General features: G+C 29.0%; 1 long non-coding RNA gene across 1 annotated transcript in view; it reads left to right on the top strand.

Annotated features, from left to right (window-relative positions):
- Window positions 1-3,828, top strand: part of LOC122534984 — a 12,673-nt gene extending 8,845 nt beyond the window's left edge. Inside the window, exon 2 of the long non-coding RNA XR_006308034.1 lies at window positions 3,429-3,828. This is a non-coding gene — a long non-coding RNA (uncharacterized LOC122534984). The remainder of the gene's footprint in view (window positions 1-3,428) is intronic.
- The last annotated feature ends 3,348 nt before the right edge of the window (window positions 3,829-7,176 follow it).

Genomic DNA, 7,176 nt, shown 5'->3' with positions numbered 1-7,176 from the left:
TTTTTTTGCTTCTTTCGTTTAGATGAGTGTAGATTTCTTCAAGATTTTGAACAAGTGTCGGAATGTTATCGGTGTAGTTTTCTGCGATTTCCAATGGGTGTGCTGATCCAAAGGTGTCTTGGAGGAGGCTCTTGATCTGAGGATAGTTTAGCTGGGAGTGTGAAGGATTTTTTTTATTTATTATTTCTTTTACTAGGGCGAACATTTCCTCTAGTTTGGCGGAATCGAAAACTGGAGATTGGGGAGGAAGTGGTTTTAGTTTGATTGTTGCAATTTTTTTTTTTTTTATGTGGATTGATTGGTGATTGGTGGAGGCATGGAGACTATGTCGTTTAAGCTAACATAATCCGGTTTGTCGTCAGCTGATGATTGTGACAGTGGTCTTTTAGAAGTAAGAAGGATTGGTGGTTGCTCTGTAATGGGTAATGCTGTGTGCTAGGTAATTTATTCGTTGCTTGTTTAGGATTGTCGATGTTTGTCTCGGTAGTGGTGGGTTTCTTCTTTACCGGTAGTTTGGAGAATTGAGTTGGTTTGAGAATCGTTGAATTTGTATTTGGGATTGTCGTATCGGTTATGTTTGAATTTTGGGTTAGCGGGCAATCTTTCGCTAAGTGACCTTCTTGTTTATATTAGAAGCAGAGAATAGAAGCTGTCGATAGAGGTGAAAATACGGTAAGATGTATCTTCAAAAGTTATTAGGAAGGTGGATAGAATTTTTCCAGTATCATCGGGGTCAATGTATGCCTGTCTTCTGGAACTGAGTATTTGGGCGTATTCCGGGTCGGTTATTCTTGCTTTCAGGGTTGTTATTCTGGAGCATAGCTTGACGTTGTTTCTTTTGAAAATTTTTTCAAATTCTGAGTTAGTTATGACCCGGGTAACGTTTGATAGAATTACTCTTTCGGCCGAAGTTAACATTGATCTTATGTTTAGCATATTGCAGCGTAAATACAACGATATAACTAAACCAATAATAGTAAATTTTTTATAACTCATTTTTCATTGTCGTTAATATTAAATGTATTAACTTTAAACTAATTTTAACTATCCATTCCTTGTATCAGTTTAATACATTGTTTTTTATAAAATGTTACATATGTATAATAACATATATTATTGATATATTTGATAACAGAATACATCGCTAGAACAATATTTATGGAACAAAAATGCCTATTGTTGTTTTCAAATCTCTTAAATAGGCAATGCATTTTACTGCAAGAATTATTCATTCGATGCTTCATTTCAGATACGCATTTCTAATTTTGCAACGTAACTGTAGCGAGTTGAAAAAAAAAGTTTAACAAATCTGAAGAGAATAAGATCGCGCTGTCAAGCTAACTGAAACGAAATGTATATGCGGGAGAGGTATTTTAAATTTCTATGAAAACAGTGGAATCTAGATATAAATTCGCTTTATCATCTATTACTGTAATATAGGTGAATATGGTAATAAATTTTAAATAGTTTATATATTTTTTCATATTATGTACATGCTAAACGTTTTCTACATTTTTCAATAATCTATAAATGCACGGAAATTTATTTATGAGTTTCAAGAATTTTGAACAGTTTGGCATGAACATTTCGTTGCATATCGTGTGCAAATCACGCGAGATACAGCAAGGAACAAATATACTTGTACATTTGCAACGTAGAAATAATAGAAGCAGTATTTTGCTGTTATTAAATATACAGATATTCAAATATCTATATATTACATATAACAGTAACAAATGTACAAAAGCAAAATTAAATACATTATCTTACTCTTCATAATGAATCAAAATTTACATGAACGTAAACAATTGCCGAGATAAAAATAGTCATACAAAATTTTGTACAGTAGAAAACCATTTCTACTAAATTATTTCGTAAAATTCATTAAGCACTGAAAACACAAAAAAAATTTTAACCACGTCGATTTGTATATTAGACCAATTTGTATATTTTTTTTTTTCTTTGAAGTTTGTACCATATGCGACGGGAGTCAATGATTGCGTGGGAATGTTATAAACCAATCATTGGCGTGGAGTATATGGCAGAATATTTCAGATTATTGTCTTGTTGGAAAATCTAGTTTAAAATACTATTCTAAAATGTTCTTTCAACAACTTACATTCAAACAAATACTCACGTATAGTTTATTATTACTGTTATACTACCGTAAAGTTTTGGTTCGAAATGTTTTAGTATAATTTGTATTTCTGCAGATACTTGGACATTTTCAGCTAAATTGGAGACATTATACAGGGTGTTTCGTACACCTTCACTGAGTACAGTGAAATATCTCGAAATGTGAAGCTACGGAAATAACATTTATACAAAAGCTATTCAATATAAAAAGTATTAACAATTTTTTCATTCATATAATAGTGGAGGATATTTCAAGGTATTGAAACCAACTGTCGTAATATGAATAAAAAAATGTATGGCCTAATTTAAAAAAATTAAGTTGGCCTTGAAAGTTCCTCCGCTATTATATGAATGAAAAAAATTGTTAATACTACGTAAGACACCTTTTTATAAACCGAACAGCTTTTGTATAAACATTTTTTTCGTAGCTTCAACCCATTCCGAGATATTTCACTGTACTTAGACGAAACACCCTGTATATATAACATATACAAGTGTTAATAAAAATATTGTACTACTATTCCACTTATTAATATTTGCGTATATTATATTAGCTTGATACTCATCACCGAAACATCTGTCGTATTACCAGTTTATGCAATAAATACTTTTATTGTAATTTAGTATATCGTTTAATTATATCATTCCAACGTGTAATTCTGAACGAAACTTATGTTAAAATTGTGAAACTGTGAATGAGACATGTAAAAGTATCGTGACTAGGTAATGAAAGTGCAAGAGTTACACATATATCACTTCTTTAATGTTAGAAGTACAACAATTACATATGTATATATCATATTTTTTAATGTTATCGATGAGTACTAATTATTAATAATTATTGATAACGATTGACATTACTCGAACAGAAATAAAAGATATTTTGTCGTCAATAATAGTTATCGATAATTAAAATAAAATTCAGGTCATCGATGATGACTATTAATAATCAAAAAAACATTCCGGCTATTTAGATATACTGATCACTATTTATAAATGTTCTGACAATAGATACTGATAACAAAAAAGAATTTTGTTCTTATATAATTTCATATCTTTTAGAAATTTTTTTTTATATTTATTTATTGATAACAAAAAGAAATTCATTGATAGAAAAAAATAATTCTTTTCTCAATGACTTCCTTTGAAAAAATGTTTCAAATAATTATTATTTTAGATTTCTAATTATAATTGTTATTATATACAATGTTAGCTGAGTATTATTAATGTTAACATTAATAATACTCAGCTTCTAAAATGTAAATTCAATAAATATCTTTCTATCTTTTCAGCAGATTTAGCAAAAGCCTCGTTCTTTCTTTAAATTTTCACGGTCAACGAATAGATGAAGGACATATTGACAATGAATGAATTATATGATTATATGCCTTTCACTACATCGAATTACACGCATCCCTTCAGCTTCGAAGAAAACTTCGATTACAAGCAGTCACAAATATGGATGAAGGACCATTTTCCATACTGTTTTTTGTATTGTGCTCTTTATGCAATCCTAATTTTTGGTGGGAAGCATTACATGTCAAATAGACCAAAATACAATCTAAGGCGCGTGCTTGTATTGTGGAATGCAAGTCTTGCATTGTTCTCCATTATTACCGTGTACAGAATTATGCCGATTACATTGCATCTACTACAACATCATGGGTTTTACTACACCACCTGTGTGGCTGGGTAATTTTATTTTTATATCTCACTTCAATTTTCACCTTATTTTTCAAATGACATTCTCACAAAATCAGTTGCAAAGTGAAAACTTTTAATGAATATTCAACCATGCACAATGAGGCATCCTATGACAAATTACGTCGTTCTAAAATCTAATTCATTACAGCAATTGTAAAATTGTATACGAGGTAGTCCATTTAAATGAGGCTAAATAATTTTTCGAATTGTGATGATATAGAAAATATTTTTTGTCTAATATGAATGGTATCCGAAAGACAAATAACTGAGAATATCTTTAAAATAACTTAGAATTCTTTTAACTAAGAATATTTTTTTGAAGGTCATTGGTGTTTTTTCTGATATAACTATATATATTTTTTTTATTGCATCATGTTGCTGGCGAGAAAATAGATTCAGATATGTAACTTTGGAAATTTGAATTTTACATATAAATTTTACTTCTATCAGAATCACAGACTTTAGCCAACACACGATAGTCGAGAGCTTTATAACAACTGTAAATAAAGATGTTTATTATTTATTACATCATCAATGATAATTTCTTCTAGTGGTTCTTCTAACAATTCTGAGCAGTGTATCGAAATTTGTCAGAAATTCATAATGAAATATTCAACAGAAGAAAAGATCGGTATGATATTCTCTGTAGTAAAAGTGAGTAGTGTTTGAGAAAAGCAGTCCGAATATACAAATTTCCTAATCATAATTGTCCATCACGAAATACATACACAAAGGTGGTCAAAAATTTTTGTCAAACTGGCGAACTATTCGCAAAACCATTTTTATTTTTGTGTCCCACGTTTTGTGTCATACGTTCCCCTTACCATTCTCGCGTCACATGCCTACACTGTTGGTGATAGAAATTAAAATAAAACAATATGGACAGTGTTGCCGTTTCCTCATCGAAAATTATTTATTGAATTGAATTCAGTGACACTGAATCCAGAAACGAACAAACATACATATGTATGTACATACAGTAATCATAATAAGTAAATGAAAATTTAGTAATAAAACATTTTTTAAAAAGCGCACAAAAGCATTGCTCTTTAAAAGATCTCTATAATTATATTTTCTTCGATTGAATTTTTTCTACATGCTATTGTGGAAAAAATAGTAGGTTCAAAAAGAAAATGTCAAAAAAAGATCAATGTTTCTTGAGACGCTTCAAATTTTATGGAGGGTACGGCTTTTAAATGAATATATATCTGCTATTTTTGTTTATACAAAGAAAATGTTCGAGATAAAATTGTACTATCTTTTTTTTTCATTATTTAAAGTCGCATCAACAACTTGTGTGAGTTATTAATCACTTTTGCATTATTTTAAAGCATTTGTTGAAAAAGGAAAGAATTGTTTTTAAAGTCATTTTTACAGCATTTTAAAGTGAAAGTGATGAAAATTTAATATTTTTGTCAATTTTTTTATGGAGCATAAAAATTAAAATTTAATCACTACAATTTCATTCCAATCATTTAATATAGAGAATTTTTTTTGAAACAAAACATTTATTAAGGAGGTTAAATTTCACGTTAAACAATCACAGATATTTATTACAATTAAGCGAACACAATAATCTGGCATTCACTGTGCAAGAATTAGATATAAAATATGGATTTGTAGAATAATTTTGTAAACTAAATTGTATAATTGACGTATATATTCGAAGGAATTGCGGTTCGTCCAATCGTTCGTGAGTTCGTATCGAATTTCTCTTTCAGTCTATCCTGCTGATTATTGTTTTGTTTGACATAAAACAGTAAACCTTATTTCTTTCAGTAATCATAGTCCTCCACACCCGTGTTTATGCCTCTACCACGTTTCTGTAATATACTACGAAATTTCTTTACAATTTTCTCAAGAATTTAATGACATTTAATGACATAATGAATATTTTAACATATTTTATTGAAATTTTATACGAATTCAAAATGATATATTGTCATTGAGTACTGCTCATTCTCATTTTTGATCCGATTGCCTTCATCGTGATTGTTATTGTTATTATTGAACAGAATGACAAATGATAAATGAATTAAAAGAATAGTTAATAGTTAATAATAAAATAATTTAGGATTTCTTGACGAAAGCATAGCTATGAAATCTAAGGATATGACATTGCCACATTTTTGTCATTGTTCCATCGATCGGTTCCGACCATGAAATAATGAAAGTAGAGAAATAGCCTACGTGAGTCTTGTATTGTCTTGGGTATTCGCACAATCCGATCAGATCCAATTCCGGAATATCAAATAGTCACACCTAAGTAATTTGAGCAAATTTTTAAAATAATTGAAAGTATAAGTCTTATATAACTTTATGAAAAAAATTATGGTTATTTGAATTCTTTTTAAAATATAAAGCTTTTGCTTTGATAACGCTGAACCTTTGTTTTCTTCTTAAAGATATTTTTACGTTATGTAACAAATAAGAAATTAAAAATACTTTTATTCTCAAAATTTGTAAAAATTCAAAAGTTTTTAAAAATATTGAGAATTTTTTTTATGAGTGGAAATCCACCATAGAAAATTTAAATTTTATCTTTTTTCAATGATATTTTAAAACTTGCAGTCAAGATTTTCGGTTAATATGTACATAGAATCCACGTAATAGAAGAAGTATAAACATAAATATAAACACCGAGGATTACCAGAAGAGGTAAGACTGCAGTCTTATGACAAAGAACGGTGATCGATAGGCGAACCTGGACGAATAAAACAAGACGAGCTCTCGAACGATTTGAATGAACCGCAACTCTTTTGAATATACAATTTTAATTATTTGTTATATTGCTGTACAACTTTTTCCACCATTCTATTAAACTGATCATTAATATTAAACGACGAAATGTCAGGATTTCTCATATTTTTAATAGTACATTAGTTTATACATATACATGTTTATAATATTGTAATATGCAGAATTTGATGTATTTTCATTAATTCTCCAATATCTCAAAAACTGGTCGAAGCTAAAATTTTATATTTGAGGTCCTAGTCGCTTTTCTATAGTCCTTGTAAATATCACGCAATTCATCTCGGGGAGTTAAATCCCAGTACAAAATAAGGATACTGTTCCAATTGATCCGCTCCCCTTCTCTGAGATATTTGCTGAATTCGAGAATTTAACTGTTCATAAAGTAATTTTATGATATCTAACGTATAATAGACGACGAAAGACAGAAAATAATATAAAAATGAGATATTACATAGTGACAATGTTCCCGGCCGGCTGCTATTGTCCAAAGATGGATATTATACGTGTATATATATATATATATATATATATATATATATATATATATATATATATATATATATATATATATATATATAT

Source organism: Frieseomelitta varia, unplaced genomic scaffold (assembly GCF_011392965.1).
Source record: "Frieseomelitta varia isolate USP_RPSP 00005682 unplaced genomic scaffold, Fvar_1.2 scaffold_656, whole genome shotgun sequence".
NCBI lineage: Eukaryota > Metazoa > Arthropoda > Insecta > Hymenoptera > Apidae > Frieseomelitta > Frieseomelitta varia.
This window is presented reverse-complemented; position numbering and strand designations above follow the sequence as displayed.